General features: G+C 42.8%; 1 long non-coding RNA gene and 1 other non-coding gene across 2 annotated transcripts; both read left to right on the top strand.

The window, feature by feature from the left end:
- Window positions 1-454: 454 nt before the first annotated feature.
- On the top strand, window positions 455-17,887 carry LOC126266820 (uncharacterized). The gene is made up of 2 exons (XR_007548933.1): window positions 455-503; window positions 17,563-17,887. It is a non-coding gene; the product is annotated as an uncharacterized LOC126266820 (long non-coding RNA).
- Window positions 17,119-17,193, top strand: Trnas-cga (transfer RNA serine (anticodon CGA)). The gene has a single exon. It is a non-coding gene; the product is annotated as a tRNA-Ser (tRNA).
- Window positions 17,888-19,880: the final 1,993 nt, after the last annotated feature.

Genomic DNA, 19,880 nt, shown 5'->3' with positions numbered 1-19,880 from the left:
ACAACAACATCCACAGATTAATGTTCTTCATGTGTTTAATACTGCGATTACTATATTGTAGCGAAACACTTGGCCATGAATAATCACTTCGCTACACATTAGATACGTCGCATCTTCGTTTTCCTCCAGTCTGTCACGGTTAAACAACAGAGCAGGTCCGGTGCCAAGAAAGATTCTTGACTCCCAGCTGTGTTTAGACGGGAGCGTTACACGAGGTAAATTTGTGGGCAGTCAGTCGGAACAGAAAAAGCGTCTTCTGCGCAGTCGTTGACCGTAGAATTTTCCCACAGTTTCGCAAGTTGGGATCGTCCTGTCCGAGCTTTGACTTTCCGTCTGCAACCGCGAAGTGCGTGCAAAAAGGGACAGTTGTGAGAGAGATGGAACCTGCTATATGCAGCAACGTCACGTGGGAGACTCAGTATATATGGAACAAAAGATCGGTCCCAGAGATGAAGGTACGTAGTTCGAAGGAAGCCAGCGCAAGAACCATGTCAGGAATCCCGGTAAGTGTGTGAGACGTAACGCCAGTAGGCTGATTTTGTTGTTGTTATCGAGCGATGCGGCATGTCTGTTAGGACAATACGTATTTCTTCGGCAGGAGCAGGATTCTGTTTGCGTTTCAAGTACCCTGATTTAGATTTTCTACAGTTCCAAAATCATGAGCTCCAATTTACAAATTATTTCTAAAATGTAAGTAGTGTCTGCCTCATATGTGGCTATTATCAGTCATTTTGGCGTAAATAACTAATGGTTCCTGGAGGTTTTCGCGGTGGATTTAATACTCCATCATTTACCGATAGTGCAAGACGACAGCTCTTCTGGGATCTGTGAAGGATGATCTTCTTTTACGGAAAGGAAGGTATATACGAAAATCTTTGTGGACGCGGTAAAATGTAAACAAGACGAACAATACGCATCGTAAAATAACATTTGCATTGAACACCAGCGATACACTCGCCTACTAAAGCCTAAAAATCTGAGGTGTCTACATATATATTCTGCTGGCAACCAATCAGTGTGTGGCGGAGGGCAAAATTCGCGCCAAAGTCATGTCCCACCCCCCCCCCCCCCCACCCCCCTCTGGTCCAATCGCGAATCGCGGGAGGGAAAACGAATGTCTGAACGCCCAGTACGAGCTATAATTTCCCTTATCTTTGAATGGTGATCATTACGCGAATTGAAAGCTGCTGGTAATAATACATACTCTACAACCTTGGCGAAGATCGGATTTCGGAATTTAGTTAGCAGCCCCTTCTGTTCAGTGCGTCGTCTATCTGCAAGTGAATCCCACTTCAAATTTTCTATGAGATTTGCAACGCTTTGCAAAAACAGACATAATGTCTGATAGGATAGCCGCAAAAAGTGATTTTACAATGTAACTTTTAATCCGTCTTGATTGCAAAATGTTTATTCATATGATCGGTTTCGGTTACATTACATATGGACATAGTAAATTCGTCTATCTGCAAGTGAATCCCACTTCAAATTTTCTATGAGATTTGCAACGCTTTGCAAAAACAGACATAATGTCTGATAGGATAGCCGCAAAAAGTGATTTTACAATGTAACTTTTAATCCGTCTTGATTGCAAAATGTTTATTCATATGATCGGTTTCGGTTACATTACATATGGACATACTAAATTCTGAATATAGCATGTGCATGTGTAATGTAACAAATGTATTAGACGCCACCTGTTGTTAATACTATTATAGTTAATATAAATGACATGCATTCTGCCAAACACTTTTATGTGACGCAGCATGTGAAAGTTGCTGTATTTGGACGTGTTACTCCTGTAACCGAAATATCAGGTACGTTCTTATACATTTGATGTTGATTAGATAGGATGAAAACGGCTTGTATTCGTGAAATAGTAAATCAGTATCATTATCGTTACAGACCTGAAGATGACTCTAAAGGAACCGAAACCGGTCATATGAATAAGCATTTTGCAATCAAGACGGATTAAAAGTTACATTTATAATGCTCTCGAGATGGCTAAATGTACCAGTCATGAATCTTGCAACTCTTCTTTGGACCTTCTCAATCTCTTGAATCAGATCCGACTGGTATGGGTCCCATACTGACGAACCATACTCCAAGACTGGACGAACTAACGTATTGTAAACAATTTTCTTTGTTGGAGGACTGCATCGCTTCAGGATTCTACCAATAAACCGCAATCTAGAGTGCGCCTTGCCCGTTACTTGTGTAATCTGATAATTCCATGTGAGGTCATTTCGAATAGTCACACCCTGATACTTGACGGATGTTACCGCTTCCAAAGACCGGGCATTTATTGTGAACTCGTACATTAATGGGGATTTTCGCCTTGTTATACGCTGTAGAATACACTTACTATAATTGAGAGATAACTGCCAGTCATTACACCACGCATTTATTTTCTGCAAATCCTCATTCATTTTTCACAACTTTCGTGTGATACTACTTTCCTGTAGACTACAGCGTCATCGGCAAACAGTCTAATGCCGCTGTCAATACCATCCACCAGATCGTTTATGTAAATCGTAAAAAGCAGCGGGCCTATTACGCTGCCTTGGGGCACACCTGAACTTACGCTTGTTTCTGTTGAAGTCACCCCGTTCAGGACGATATGCTGTTCCCTGTCTGTTAGAAAACTTTCTATCCATCCGCATACGTCATCGGATATGCCGTAAGCTTGCACTTTTTGGAGCAAGCGACGGTGCGGAACTGAGTCGAAAGCCTTTCGAAAGTCGAGGAATCATCCTGGGAGCCGGTATCTAGAATCTGTTGTATATGATGCACAAAGAGGGCCAGCTGTGTCTCGCATGACCGCTGTTTCCTAAAACTGTGCTGGTTTCTGCAGATGAGATTCTCAGAGTCTAGAAAGGACATTATGTCTGATCAAAAATATGTTTCATGATGCTACAACAAATCGATGTCAGTGAAATTGGTCCGTAATTATGGACATCCGACTTTCTCCCCTGTTTATAGATTGCTATGACCTGGACCTTCTTCCAGTCCCGTTGAACTTTTCGCTGTTACAATTATAGATGATGGATAAGAATGGTGCTATATTTGTAGCGTAGTCAACATATAATCTTACGAGGATATCGCCTAGGCCAGATGCCCTCCTGGCGTCTAAAGATCTTAACTGTTTTACAATCCCAGATACACTAAATACTATGTCAGCCATCCTTGTATTTGTTCGATAATTGAAAGGGGGAATGGTGCTGCAGTCCTCTACCGTAAACGAGTTTTTGAAAGCTACGTTTACAATTTCAGCATCCTGTATATCATCATCCGTTACATTACCCGTACTGCCAGTAAGAGAAAGTATTGAATTATTTGTAGCGTTCATAGATTTTACGTAAGACCAAAATTTTTGGGGGTTATTTTTAGAATTTGCAGATAAAATATTTCAAATTTGTTAAAAGAATCTCTCATGGACCTTTTGGCAGCTGCTTTCATTTCGCATAATTTCTGTTTGTCAGCGTGGTAGTGACTACGTTTAAAATGACTGAACAAAATTTTCTGCTCTCTCAGCAACTTCCTAATATGTTTGTTGTACCAAGATGGATCCTTTCCCTCCCCTATATTTTTGCTAGGCACATACTTCTCTAGCACGTGGTGGACAACACCTTTAAATTCCGACCAAAGATGCTCAATATCTTTGTGTGCCGCGGTGAATGCTTGGAGCTGACTATGAAGATATTCATTAATGACACTTTTGTTTGCTTTCCCAAACAAGAGAACTCTACGCTATTTCTTTTTCAGCTTCCACTGACATAGAAGCCACAATAACATAATGGTCGCTAATACCTTCTTCTAGATTAATTTCCTCAAAAAGATCACGTCTATTTGTCGCCAAGATATCTAATATTTTCCCATCTCGAGTTGGTTTACTAACCAATTGCTTAAGGTTGTATGTTGAGAGCGCTCCTAGAATAACTTCACACGAGTCTTTGATTCTGGCTCTGTGATATACGCGTAATTTTCCCAGACAATGGATGCCACATTTAAGTCTCCACCTATAACTAATGGATAATTTGGATATTTATTTCCTACGTACTCAAGACCTTCCCTGAAGCGTTCTGCGACGTTTGTTGCAGACGCAGGAGGCCTATAAAAACTTCCTAATACAATGGTCAACCCTTGTCTGATTGACAGATTTATGCATACTATTTCACAGTCCGACCCAGTATCGATCTCAACTGCGTTTAAACAGTTTATAACTGCAATGAACACACCATCCCCCATAGCATCAGTCCTATTCTTCCTAAACATTGTCCGATCCGAGTTCAAAATTTTACTACTATTTATATCTGGTTTCAAGTTTGTTGACTTTGTCAGCCACGAGATACGCGATCTGTTGTAGTTTTTTTATTTTTATTAGGAACTGAAAACCCATGAAGTCAAGTTTGCACAAGAAATCTTCTTTATTTGGATTGATTACTAGTTTCGGCTAACAATCTAGCCATCATCAGATCAATACACATTCTTGATTAGCGTTGGTGCTATTACGACTTCACACATCGATAAAATCTTTCTTACAATGACAGCATCCGTAAATAACATAATAAAAAACGGTTCACCATTCGTGACCAGTGTAATTGAATTGTGGTCATAAAACAAAGCCGTTATGTGATTAAAACTTAGTAACTGATACAATCAGTAGCATATACAGGGTAGACAGTTTTAATGCATAATCGCGAATATCTAGGTAAGTTGTAGGTGGCTAAGACGGTCCCGCATTGCTACTAATGGCCGTGACCTCGAACGTGATTTTCAATGTGATTTGGAGCTTAAAGTGATTTTACTGAATGGAAATCCTAATATTTGGTTTATAATTTGAAAAGAACTGTTTTTAATTATTTCATGTATGACTGTCGTCATTTTAAGAATTTTAACGATGTGTGAAGCCGAAATGGCACCAACATTAGTCACGAATGGTTTATGATCTGGAGATAGCTAGATTGTTGACAGAAAGTAGTAATCCATACAAATAAAGAAGACTTCATGTGCGATATTGACTTCATGGGTTTTCAGTCCCTAACATGAATTGTATTTCCACTAGCAATTCCATGGCTTACGAGAAGCTAAGATAGTGGCCACCGCCTCACGGGATTCAATGATCAAGGAAGCTGTGAAAATACAGTCAGCAGAAGAACGTCTCAACCGAGATTAGGGTTTTTCCAGCTCGACAAATCGTGAAAACTCATTTCACGACTGCGCTCTCAGAAAAAGGTCTAAGTCCACACTGTCTACGCTCCGTGGCATTCCAACATACGCCATCCACAATAACCTACAAAATACTTCGTAAGCACTGCGACTTCACTGACTCTGCCCTTGCTGTGTTTTTGCACTTAGAGTCGTAAAATTTTATCTATGACTGACGCTGTCGTAACCATGTTATCTCTGACGTATGTGCTTTTACTCTGCAAAGTTAAGTTCTTTAAAAATTTTGCAAGGGACTCACCTTGAAATTGGCTGAATGGTTGCCTGGCAAAATATCAGAAAAACAATATACCGGATGCACTCCAGAAAATTGATGGAATAAACAGTGGTTAGTTTTTTTAGCCAGTCAACAGAGTGTAATCACAAGCATCATTTCCTTTGGGCCTCCGTCCCACACAAGCGCGGGGTCGGCCTTGTTAAAATGGAATTTGGCAATCTTAGTATCAGATGCCCTTCCTGCCGCCACACCGTAACCCCCCCCCCCCTCCCCCCCCTCTGGACGGAATCAGTGTACCCTAGCAGTCTGTGTTTAGTGTAAGCCATGAAATAGTGTGAACATTTTCAAATGTCTGCCAGTCGTGGTAACTGAGGCGGTGCGTGGGGACGAGCCCAGTATTCACCTAGTGGGATGTGGAATACCGCCTAAAAACCACATCCAGGCTGGCCGACACTCCGGCCCTCGCCTTTAATTCGCCTATCCGAGTCCAGGAAGCAACACATTAGTGCCCCCAGCTAACTGGGCGGGTTAGTCAACAGAGTGTAATAGTACTTACAAAGTGTATATTTCATGCAAATTTACACTTTTTGAAATGGAATATCTGTTGGCCTCAACAAACTAAAAGTCGGGTACATTAAAATTGCAGTGGCGTTTGTTGCAGGAGTCCAGTGTGAGTCGTTTTCGAGATATTGTATTTTGATAAGTTTCTAGACAGACACTGTTTGTGCCATTCAACTTGGGCAGTTGCTAGGTACGGTGTTGTTATGTTCGCTTACAGTGGGCTTATATTTTCCTTGAGTGTACTGCGACTTACTAGTCAGTGTGTGACAGTCCACGCAGTACGTCGTGTGGGCACGATGGGATTTACAAATGCAAAAAAAGCCGACTTGCCCATGGTGTATGGAGAATATAGGAAGAATGAAGTTCGGTCTTGAACGGTGTATGCGGCAAGATATCCCAATAGATGTCAACCATCTCGGCAACTATTTCTCAACCTCTTCAACCACTGACGTGGAGGCTGCAGTGTAACACCTAGACAACGTGAAAGAAGGAAACAAGTCATGACACAAGAAGTGGAAATTATGGTTCTTGCTCCACGCACGAGGAAATGGCATGTGTCAGGCAGGTACGCTATATATTCTCCATCGGCATAGGTTCCATAACTACCAGATCAAGAGCTTCATGGAAACAATTGTGAGAATCGTGTTAACTTCTGTACATGGACAGTAACACAGGATGCTCCAGATGTATCATACACTCCTGGAAATGGAAAAAAGAACACATTGACACCGGTGTGTCAGACCCACCATACTTGCTCCGAACACTGCGAGAGGGCTGTACAAGCAATGATCACACGCACGGCACAGCGGACACACCAGGAACCGCGGTGTTGTCCGTCGAATGGCGCCAGCTGCGCAGCATTTGTGCACCGCCGCCGTCAGTGTGTCAGTCAGTTTGTCGTGGCATACGGAGCTCCATCGCAGTCTTTAACACTGGTAGCATGCCGCGACAGCGTGGACGTGAACCGTATGTGCAGTTGACGGACTTTGAGCGAGGGCGTGTAGTGGGCATGCGGGAGGCCGGGTGGACGTACTGCCGAATTGCTCAACACGTGGGGCGTGAGGTCTCCACAGTACATCAATGTTGTCGCCAGTGGTCGGCGGAAGGTGCACGTGCCCGTCGACCTGGGACCAGACCGCAGCGACGCACGGATGCACGCTAAGACCGTAGGATCCTACGCAGTGCCGTAGGGGACCGCACCGCCACTTCCCAGCAAATTAGGGACACTGTTGCTCCTGGGGTATCGGCGAGGACCGTTCGCAACCGTCCCCATGAAGCTGGGCTACGGTCCCGCACACCGTTAGGCCGTCTTCCGCTCACGCCCCAACATCGTGCAGCGCGCCTCCAGTGGTGTCGCGACAGGCGTGAATGGAGGGACGAATGGAGACGTGTTGTCTTCAGCGATGAGAGTCGCTTCTGCCTTGGTGCCAATGATGGTCGTATGCGTGTTTGGCGCCGTGCAGGTGAGCGCCACAATCAGGACTGCATACGACCGAGGTACACAGGGCCAACTCCCGGCATCATGGCGTGGGGAGCGATCTCCTACACTGGCCGTACACCTCTGGTGATCGTCGAGAGGACACTGAATAGTGCACAGCACATCCAAACCGTCATCGAACCCATCGTTCTGCCATTCCTAGACCGGCAAGGGAACTTGCTGTTCCAACAGGACAATGCACGTCCGCATGTATCCCGTTGGAATATCAGCGTCCATTGAATGCAAACGCGAGGTGTGTTATAGTGAACCATCAGCTCATACGCTGGTTTCACAGATAGAACACTGAATACGCACAAGTATCGCAACCTCCTAACAGATCATCTTCCACGGGCGCTAGAAGATGGATGCTGTAGCCTAGGAGGAACCTGTCGTACCAGGAAACAGTTGTCCAGCCGACAGTGCACCATATACTACAGCATGACTTCACGAGTTGTTTCCAAATTGTTGGACAGGATGCAGAGGACCAACATAAACCAACTGTAAACTTAAATGAATTTATATTAGCATGTTTCTACTTTCTCCAGAAACATACAATTACTGCCAGTAAACACTACACATGAAAACATATAGAACTGGCAATCATCGCATTTATTCTCTTGAACCACTGCTGATGTATGACAAAAACAGGTAAAATATGTTTGGATAAAAACCAAAAAAAATCTGCTGCAAAACACAGATAATATTTATTCTAGTCTAAATATCTAGATTAACAGTTAATGTAATGCTAGTTACTGTTATCACCATTAATTTAAATTCTATTGTGGGTCGTTTTCCTGAACGTTGGTTATTTTGGTTTTACTCTAGTACGTTATGTATTTCATTGTGAGGCAGCAATAATGTTGTCTGTGGTGTTCAGCAACTTACATGTTTCCTTCTTCATGTCGGACTGTGGAGCATCTGCGATGGCAAGTGGTTTTGTGTGTGTATGTGTGTGTGTTACAACACATAAAGCAAAGGTACAACCGAAAAGCATCTGTAATTAGGGGTGACCCACAGGAGCCTAAATGTCACTGTACTTTCGAAAATTTAAAATATGTTGATTTGATGTGGTGTATTCAGTTGTGTACCTATCTACTAACCAGTTTCACTAAAAGTTTCACTAAAAGTTTCACTAAAAGTTTTACTAAACAAGTTTCATTGTGAGGCAGCAATAATGTTGTCTGTGGTGTTCAGCAACTTACATGTTTCCTTCTTCATGTCGGACTGTGGAGCATCTGCGATGGCAAGTGGTTTTGTGTGTGTATGTGTGTGTGTTACAACACATAAAGCAAAGGTACAACCGAAAAGCATCTGTAATTAGGGGTGACCCACAGGAGCCTAAATGTCACTGTACTTTCGAAAATTTAAAATATGTTGATTTGATGTGGTGTATTCAGTTGTGTACCTATCTACTAACCAGTTTCACTAAACAAGTTTCATTTTTTCTTTGCTACAACACTTCAGCATTTAAATTTGTAGAATGACGTAGCGAAAGAATTTATGAAATTGGTTTAGATGACATCACAACAGGACCTACGGAAGGCTTTAAAAATTTGACTCAACACAGATTGTCGTGAGACAATTTCATATCACCATCTATCAGCCACTTTTAGAATGTTAAGTAGTATCTTCGTCCGAAAATAAAAGTATGGAGTATAGAAAGAACAAAACTAGCATTCCCAACCTTTTCTTCGTTATGTAACTGATGCGTTAAATATCAATAAAACCAAAATATCCGACAAAGAAGGATGCGCTTGGTTCGTTATTGTTCATCCTCGTACTAGGGAGGTGCTACGCATAATTTATTTCTTTCCTTCTCTATGTATCTGTCACTCCACGTACAACCTTTTGATGGACGGATATCGTATATTACAATAAGGTGTCTCTTGTCTTTGTAAAGGTTAGTTTAGTATATTCTCGTTGTAAGAATATTTGTAATGCAAATTGTAGATTTTTCTTATATGAAATACTTTTAACTGTATCATCTCATCGTCAAATAAGTACGAATCTTACACACATGAAAGCTATCAGAACAAGAGAAACATTGGTAGGACGTAACTCGTACACAACGACTTGGACAACACCTGACAGAATTTAGCTACAATGAACTTCAACCGTTGAAGCCTGATCTCATTTGTATTCTTTTTTTTCCCTTTTTTTCATTTTTATCATGAGAGGCATGTATTACCAGTCAAGCAGACAAGTGGCTAGAACGTAACGAAAGTGGGAAGAGATACTTTTGTCGTTTGGAGCAATAGTGCCAAATTCCATACTACGGGAATGCGGTTACTTCTTTAACTCTCTTTACATCCATTTCAGAGCTAGAGAAAAGGATTGGAGGTTATCAGATTAATCTCATCAGTTAAGTTGTAAGGTGATACAGTGGTATATGTTGACGTATCATTAGAATCAGCAGGTGGCAATGTTGTTGGCACCAGTACGTTATCTTCGCAAAAGCCAATATAACATATGGTTACAGCAGACAACAAGGTAAATCACACCCCGACAGTCGAAAAATGACGTCTTACCATAGCTTTGAATGATTTTTTTTTATTCTTACCTAGTTCATAAAAGTGTGAAAAACACGGATGAAAGCACTTCCAACTGGAATTTCCTTATGCGCACTTCCAACTGGAATTTCCTTATGCCCCACTTGCAGTGTGCTCTGGTAAAAATCTAAGATCTACAACCCTCACCTCTCTCACGAACTGGGATGAAAGTTGCTAAGAAAATTTATCTTTGACGCCATAGATCATTTAGGAATTAAGATGAGTATTTAAAGGTTATACACATTACAGTAAACATAAATATTCAATGGTGATTAGCATGCTGAGTAAGTGAATCAAGTATCGGAAAAAACATATACTAGCTGCCAGCTACTATCTAGGGGGTAAGGGAATTAATTTTACTCAAATCTTGTTGGAACTGAGAACCGTCAATCATACTACGTCATGAAGATTCGGACATGGTGTCCAAACTGAGGAGTCCAATCCCTGGAGCAGCGCCCACCGGAGAACGAGTGTAGTAAATCGGAAACCATTCCGCCTCAGTGCCTGTAATCGTTTGTAGCTACTCTTAGCCTTTCGAAATACCAAGGGCTACATAAATTAAAAAATAAAACAGTCCACTGCGTCAGTCACAGATTTATTCTCCCACTATACGTTTCGATGCTTCACATTATTCTTTTCAGGTGGAGAGCGGTGTAGTTATATTGCTGGTGTTAGAGAAGAGAGAACAGATGCCTTTTCAATTCAGCAGAGACTTGGAAAGTAGATTATGTTCCACCTTTTGAAGGCAAGCGGGGTAGGAATTGAGTTACTAGTTATTGCATTTGCTCTTCAGTGCTGCACATTACACTTTAATAAATTTTTGTATCCAAGCAAATTTAAACTATCGAAATGCGCAGGTGGAAAATGAAACAAGAGAGTAGCACAGTAAATTATTTTACATACAGAGTGACAATTATTGATCTATATTACACAAAATCGCCATAATTTCTGAACGGTTTGCGTTAAGACGTTCCAACTGCAAGGTTGACCGGGTGGCATGATAACAATCAGCATGTGCATTATGGTTTGGTTTAGCGACGAAGCCCACTTTCATTTTCATGGCTTCATTAATAATCAAAATTGGCGCATTTGAGAGACTGTGAATCCGCGTTTCTCGAACGAGAAGTCTCTTCACCCGTTAATAATCAAAATTGGCGCATTTGAGAGACTGTGAATCCTCGTTTCTCGAACGAGAAGTCTCTTCACCCGTTAATTATCAAAATTGGCGCATTTGAGAGACAGTGAATCCTCGTTTCTCGACCGAGAAGTCTCTTCACCCTCAACGGATGCTTGTGTGGTGTGCCGTGTCCAGTCATGGAATAATCGGTGCGATATTCCTTGATGGCACTACCGAACGGTACGTGAAGGTTTCAGAAGATGATTTCATCCCCACTATCCAAAGCAACCCTTATTTCGAAAAGACGTGGTTCGTGCAAGACGTATCTTGACCCCATCGAGGCATGAGAGTGCTTGATGTCCTGTAGCAGCACTTTCGGGACCGCATTCTGGTTCTGGGCTACTCCCGAGGCCACTTTCATGGGCCTCTATTGGCCGCCATATTCTCCGGATCTGAACACATTCGATTCCTTTTTGTGGGGCTGTCTTACAGACAAGGTGTACAGCAATAACCCTAAAACTATTTCTGGGCTGAAAACAGCCGTTCAGAAGGTCATCGACAGCATCGATATTCAGGTACTTCAGCGGGTCATGCAGAATTTCGCTATTCGTCTACGCCACATCATCGCCAATTACGGCAGACATATCGAACATGTCATAACCTAAATCTGAATATCTGTAGTGACGTTTACATGTTGAATAAAGTGTGTGCACGCCGTAATTCGTAACCTATTTACTTTTATTTTTCATGTACTTCAATAATTGTCACCCTGTATATTTATCTGCTGTGCAGCCCTCGTAATGACGTTCTTTATAAATGAAAAGTTTGCTTTATTTAGCCCTATTCTGTTTTAATTTGAAATTACGACCGCAGAAGGCGTTCGGCTCGAGACTGAGCTAAGGTGTTGACTGAAATAAATCGTAAGGGGCTGTCAAACAGTTCTCTTTGAAAGCCTACGCTCAAGAACGGGTATGCCAAACAGGCTCATCCTCGTCCGACAGGAATCGTCGACCCTTCAAGGTATTTTTTTAAGCGTGGGCGGTTGTGATAATCACGTGGGGAGGGATGAGGACTATAGGGTGGGTACTCGAGTTCCTTCCACTTTTGTTGGCTTAACTTCTGCGTTACGACATTTGCGTTACCATGAAGCAGCAGCATTCCTACTCGCACCATTTCACAACGGTAGTTTTTAATAGGCGGACGTCGGATATTCTGCATTTTCAGATGAATGCCTACCGGTATTTGTCCTTCGGCAGCAAAGAAAAGAGTAACAGCACGTTGGTCCTGTTTGGAAGCAATGGTAATAATGTAATAGTTCACGTTTCGGCATTTACGGATGCACGTCGGAAAGACCGTAATCCCTTGACCACAGTTGCGCGGGGTAGCCGCGTTGTCTTAGGCGCCTTATGACGGTTTTCGTGCGGTCTGGCCACCCGCCCCCCCCCCCCCCCCCCTCCCCTCCAGTCGGACGTTCGAGTCCTCCCTCGGGCATGGGTGCATGGGTGGTCTGTGTTGTCCTTGGCGTAACTTAGTTTAAGTTAAATTAAGTAGTGTGTGAGTCTAGGGACCAATTGTAAGTAGGCTGTTTAGGTTTTTTTATTGGTAACTCCAACGCCACGTAGCGCTCTGTAAGAAAATCACTGGCTGGTTTGCATTGTTGTCTGCCATTGTAGTGTTGGGCAGCGGCAGCTGGATGCTAACAGCGCGTAGCGTTGCGCAGTTGGAGGTGAGCCGCCAACAGTGGTGGACGTGGGGAGAGAGATGGCGGAGTTTTGAAATTTGTAAGAATTGGTGTCATGAACTGATATATATATTGTGACTATTAAGGTAAATACATTGTTCGTTCTCTATTAAAATCTTTCATTTGCTAACTGTGCCTATCAGTAGTTAGTGACTTCCGTAGTTTGAATCTTTTAGTTAGCTGGCAGTAGTCGCGCTCGCTGTATTGCAGTAGCTTGAGTAACGAAGATTTTTGTGAGGTAAGTGATTTGTGAAACGTATAGGTTAATGTTAGTCAGGGCCAATCTTTCGTAGGGATTTTTGGAAGTCAGATTGCGTTGCGCTAAAAATATTGTGTGTCAGTTTAAGCACAGTTATGTATAATTGTTCTAAGGGGACGTTTCACAATGTCCTCAGCAGTTGGTCCCATAGGAACTTACCAACAATTTCCAGTTCCCTTGCCTACATCTTGGTGCTTATGTACAGCATCGAAGTAGTGCTACGTTCCATATGCACTACAGTGTTTAAACGGAACCTTTTTGATCGCCTCTTATAAAAGAATGCATCTCGGTCCTTGAGAAGCGACATGAGCAGTCCTACTGTGTCCAGATGTCAACACAACTGCCGAGTAGCAAGAAATGGGCGTTTGGTTTTTTTCGATAGTGGCAGCGGGGATCGAATATAATTTACAATGCTGGTATATCCTGATGATCCTCACGCAGCTTGACGGAAATCTGACAGGAGCTTCCTCCCGGTAATGCTTCTTACCAGTCGTTCTGAGGTGCACAGGGAAGACAGGGGTTTCGAAGTCTTCGCTGTCTTACTTAATCTCTCAACTTTCTGAAAGTGGGTGATAACGGCAAAGCAACCTGTGGGACAGTTCCCCGGTTCCACAGAAGGATATTCATGTGGCTAGTAGGGTAGTAATCCTTTCAGCGGCTCCAAATTAGGTCATCCATTTGCATGAATCTATATCACTAAACGGCTAAAACGGTCATATGATCTCAGTTGCAGCTTGCCTATCAAACGACTTTCAGGGGAAACAAAATTTTCATTGTCAGTTTCTCTGTGTCTTATAAAAATGAATCTATGTGTGTATAATTTCTTCCTAAATGACTGGAACTATTTTATTCGGGCGTGATACATATCGCACTTGCGATGAACAAGCAATGGAGAGAAGCACTGTAGGAGTAAGAACGTGCAACCTCTCAAGGGGGATGGAAAAGTTACGTAGCATGTCACACGCAACTGCCGAGGCTTTATTCATCCAATATTTAAAAATGAGAGCTCTTAGCGACTTGCAACAAACTTTAAGCAAAATTTCAAACATTGAAGAAAGTTTTTGTCTCCGTTACCTCCACGAAATAATGAAATGAAAATAGTTTATCGCTTACTAAATTGTCAGTGTTCATGCAGTAAAACTGCCACATTAACCATAACGATTTTATTTATTACTTCATTACCGCTAACTCTACTCACAACACATTTCGCTGACGATATTCACGTAGACAACTGAATGTTCCCGCAAAATTATATCATTGCTAGAAACAGTTCAGGAGATATGACATCATAAACATTGAGATGTGTGAAAACTACCGCATCAGGCGTTCTTCTTTACTACTTATTCTATTCGCAAGACTTTTGCAGCGAGTACCCAAATAGACCACTTAATGTACTTAAACATATCTTCGTACGACGTATAGGTCGGGAGTTAGGACGTCATACGTAAGGAGATTCTTGAAAAACCAGGTTTCCTTCAAACGGACACCGAAGTATCCAGAACAGTGGTGCTCAACCAGTCAGTTGCGATCGTCCGGTTGATCCCCATGACTTTATGAGTCGATCTTTCAACACCCTTGCCGAAAATCGGCTTAAATGAGATGTTGTTGCAAATTCCAGGTGTTGATGTTGAGTGTTTTGGACGGTATCCGTTGGCGGTAAATCCGACAACAATATCCCCGCCTCTTCCGTCTCCATTTACGTATCACCGACTTCAACGCTCGCGTGAAGCAACAGCCTTCTTTCCTGCAAGGTGAGGTTACTACTCGCTAACTCCTCGCCTTGTGACTTGGGGTTGCGATGAGAGGGGAGAGCGCTCACGATTAGCTGTGACATGAAGCGCAGTGTGCGGTGCTGGAGGGAACAGGCTTAGACTCCAGTAGGAGACACAGACCTCAGTTTTCCAGTCTGCACGAAACAACTCGCTTGAGATGATAATATCCAGTTAAATACACTACTGGCCATTAAAATTGCTACACTACGAAGAAATGCAGATGATAAACGAGTATTTCTTGAACAAATATATTATACTAGAACTGACATGTGATTACATTTTCACGCAATTTGGGTGCACAGATCCTGAGAAATCAGTACCTAGAACAACCACCTCTGGCCGTAATAACGGCCTTGATACGCCTAGGCATTGAGTCAAACAGAGCTTGGATGGCGTGTACAGGTACAGCTTTCCATGCAGCTTCAACACGATACCACAGTTCATCAAGAGGAGTGACTGGCGTCTAGTGACGAGCCAGTTGCTCGACCACCATTGACCAGACGTTTTCAATTGGTTAGAGATCTGGAGAATGTGCTGGCCAGGACAGCAGTCGAACATTTTCTGAATCCAGAAAGGCCCGTACAGGACCTGCAACATGCGGTCGTGTATTATCCTGCTGAAATGTAGGGTTTCGCAGGGATCGAATGAAGGGTAGAGCCACCGGTCGTAACATATCTGAAATGTAACGTCCACTGTTCTAAGTGCCGTCAGTGGGAAACAAGAGGTGACCAAGACGTGTAACCAATGGCACCCCATACCATCACGCCGGGGATACGCCAGTATGGCGATGACGAATACACGATTCCAATGTGCGTTCACCGCGATGTTGCCAAAGACGGATGCGACCATTATGATGCTGAAAACAGAACCTGAATTCATCCGAAAAAATGACGTTTTGCTATTCGTGCGGCCGGGTTCGACGTTGAATACACCATCGCTGGCGCTCCTGTCTGTGATGCAGCGTCACGGGTCACCGCAGCCATGGTCTCCGAGCTGATAGTCCATGCTGCTGCAAACGTCGTCGAACTGTTCGTGCAGATGGTTGTTGTCTTGCAAACGTCCCCATCTGTTGACTCAGGAATCGAGACATGGCTGCACGATCCGTTACAGCCATGCGGATAAGATGCCTGTCATCGCGACTGCTAGCGATACGAGGCCGTTGGGATCCAGCACGGCGTTCCGTATTGCCCTCCTGAACCCACCGATTCCATATTCTGCTAACAGTTATTGGATCTCGGCCAACACGACCAGCAATGTGGCAATACGATAAACCGCAATCGCGATAGGCTACAATCCGGCTTTTATCAAAGTCGGAAACGTGATGGTACGTATTTCTCCTCCTTACACGAGGCAACGCCGGTCAACTGCTGTTTGTGTATGAGAGATCGGTTAGAAACTTTCCTCGTGTCAGCACGTTGTAGGTGTCGCCACTGGCACCAACCTTGTGTGAATGCTCTGAAAAGCTAATCATTTGCATATCACAGCATCTTCTTCCTGTCGGTTAAATTTCGCGTCTGTAGCACGTCATCTTCGTGGTGTAGCAATTTTAATGGCCAGTAGTGTACTTTGTGTCGTCGAAACCGAGACTTCTGTTTATACTGACATGACAAATAACCGCCTCAACTTTCAGACTGTGTAAGGCTGGTTCTGACAAGTTATTCACAATATTGCAATAAACAGTCAATGATATAGAAAGCCATGTATCTCAATGAACTGTTATCAACAGTTTTGATTGTGTCTATTTTTTCAGAGTTGTAATATCTTGAAAATGGAATTGTAGGACTAAAATTTTTGATCGAGAGAAAGTTACCTCTTATATACATTTTGTGTAATTACAATGGTTTGATTCAGAGGATATTCAGCCAGTGTTCGATAATGAGAACACTTAATGACTTCCAACAAACTTTTGATATAATTTTAATGCTTTTTTTAAACTTCATCTCGCTTACATGCTTTCATGGTTAACACATTATCTTAACAAACTTCCTGGCAGATTAAAACTGTGTGCCGGACCGAGATTCGAACTCGGTGCAAGTGCTCTACTAACTGAGCTACACAAGCACGACTTACGCCCCGTCCTCACAGCTTTGCTTCTGCCAGTACCTCGTCTCCTACCTTCCAAAGTTCGAGTCTCTGTTAAGTTTGGGAGGTAGGAGGCGAGGTACTGGCAGAAGTAAATCTGTGAGGACGTCACGTGAGTCGTGCTTGGGTAGCTCAGTTGGTAGAGCATTTGCCCGCGAAAGGCAAAGGTCCCGAGTTCGAGTCTCGGTCCGGCACACAGTTTTAATCTGCCAGAAAGTTTCATATCAGCGCACACTCCGCTGCAGAGTGAAAATCTCATTGTGCATTAACTTATCTGTAATGTAATGAGTGGTTTGGTCCAGTTTTGCACTAGGAGTTGGCTTCTGTAAAGAATTGGAGTATAGGGGTTTACTGGTTTTTACTAAGCTCTTGATCAAAACTTTTCGCATTGATTCCTGTCACTTCCTACAGCTTTTTATTTCCTTTCATGATCCGTCCTTTACATTTCTTAGAGAAAAGCTACGTCACAAACTCATTTCAGCTGTAGTTTGAAGGTACAGCCTAGAGCTGCAGCCAGTTGCCGAGATGTGTACGATGGTCGCTGAGCAGCCTCCTACGTTTCAGATGCTCCTCCTGGTGATGGCGATGCTGGTGGCGGCTGGGACGGCGCAGTTCTACGGCTACGGCTACCCATCGTACTACGGGTACGGCCGCGGCTACGGACTCAGCTACTACCGCCCGTACTACGGAGGAGGCTACTACAGACCGTACTACAGGCGATACTACGGCTACTACGGATGATGGAGCTAGCGCAGGAAGTTCCTGGCTTCGACGGACCCTCATTACGCATCAGCTTACTCTTATACGTCTTATTGTACATTTATCTGAACTTGCCTTTGAAACTTAATTGTGCGTTTCACTGTGGTTAATAAAGCAAAGTTTCAGCTGGTACTGCTCCAAATGCTCTTTTGTAACTTTCCTGAAAACATACACCTCCTCCACGGCAAAAGTACCATAAGTGAAGTGCGGTCGAGATGTGATGAAAAGCTATAAATAATACACTGTGACACTGATAGCGTGCACAAAGGATGTTGTGAAAAAAAAATCGTCGTTTTCTGCACACTGTTTCATTGAGGTGTGGTGCTGGACCAAGCAGGCTTATCCACAACTCCCATGATCTACCACTAAGAAGCTTGGAAAACATTCGATAATGCAGCAGAAATGTTGCTTAACTAACTCAAGAAAAGCACTGCAAAACTTATACGCGATTTGGCAATGAAGTGATCCCAAGGAAATTTTCATTTCTCAACCAACCATCTTAAAGCATCATAAGTTCTTTCCTCTCTTGTATTCACGATTCTTTTCGTTGCATGTGAATAGTAATTTAAAGGAAAAAAGAAGAAACTGGAGTTTGCTTGCCTTGTCTCCACGGATAACACACAGAGGAACAGAATGATTTTCTATTCATACAAGGAGACGCCTCGATACGCCTCTACTAGGAAGGATAAGAATGGTCTGTGCAAATGGTAATTGGATATCATTGCTTATTCCAAATTTTAATTAGAATTTATTAAGATAACAAGATTCCACATAAATCAGCAAACTTAAAAGGATTGCTCCCAAAACTAAAAGGTATAGTTACCAGTTTGCAAGTTAAAAGCATTGCAAGGCAAAGATTCAGGTATGGCGAAATTTAGCAAATATTCTTTAAATCAATGAACACTTGAGAGAAAAATTACATGCTCTTAAAACAGCAGGCTTCAAATAAGATTTCATTTGAAGCCTGTACTTCTAAGATCCCCAGATCTCTTTAAAGCTTTTAGCAATGTGTGGAATAATGTACACAAACTCACAGTAACACCCAACTGAAATTTAACTGGGTACATCGAGTGACATATAAATCAATTTCAAGAATGTTTTAAGAAAAGATGCATACAACAACTCTAACAATAAATTTGAAGGTCAAACTTTTACAAAATATTCTGAGAAACCTTCCGATATTGCAAGTGGTTCGACCGGGCTGTAGAAGCCGTGACACTCCACAAGAACGTGGCCAAGATTAACTGGTCCCAAAGCATACACAACACTATTATCACACACACAATAAGATTAATAGTAATATAACGTGGCAACAAACAGCTGAGTCTCATACTCTGGGGATTAGAGTTAACGATTAGCTGCAACCTTTCCTTCAATACTGCTCTGTTTTACATTATAAGATAGGACAAGTAAGGCAAAATAATTGGTACCATTTGATATAGCAGAGAGCTCATCACGTCTTTTACGCGCCGCCCGGATCGACGGAAAGCTTTGCTTTGTCTCCCGCCACAAACAAAATTATTTTTAAATAGAAATTTCACGTTCCTTTCGATAGAGCTGCCCGAATTAATCCAATGCGATATATACTACTAGGAGAGTAATACATGAAGAACAGCCAGTAGTTTAGCAGCCACTCGCGTGGCACAAGCAGATTTATAACAGGCAAAACAAATTCTTGGAAGTTGGTTGCATATGCAAAGGGAAGAGCACTGGGCGGCCTCGCACGTCTGATGAAAATGTCGAGTGTGTCAAGAGACGCGTTCGTACGGAGCCTCGGCAGTTCACAAGACGGGCAGTCGTCAACTTCCTCAAACAAGGGTGTGGAGTGTTCTACATCAGCATCTACATGGGTACTCTGAAAATCACGTTCAAGTACCTGGTAGAGGGTTCATCGAACCACTTTCACAATTCCCTATTATTCCAATCCCTACGGCGAGCGGAAAGAATGAACACCTGTATCTTTGCGTACGAGCTCTGATTTCCCTTATTTTATCTTGGTGCTCGTTCCTCCCTACGTAGGCCGGTGTCAACAAAATATTTTCGCATTTGGAGAAGAAATTTGGTGATTGGAATTTCGTGAGAAGATTCCGTCGCTACGATAAACGCCTTTCTTTTAATGATGT

This window comes from Schistocerca gregaria, chromosome 4 (assembly GCF_023897955.1).
Source record: "Schistocerca gregaria isolate iqSchGreg1 chromosome 4, iqSchGreg1.2, whole genome shotgun sequence".
Classification (NCBI taxonomy): Eukaryota; Metazoa; Arthropoda; class Insecta; order Orthoptera; family Acrididae; genus Schistocerca; species Schistocerca gregaria.
Note: the sequence above shows the minus strand (reverse complement) of the source record. Positions and strands in the feature narration are given on the sequence as shown.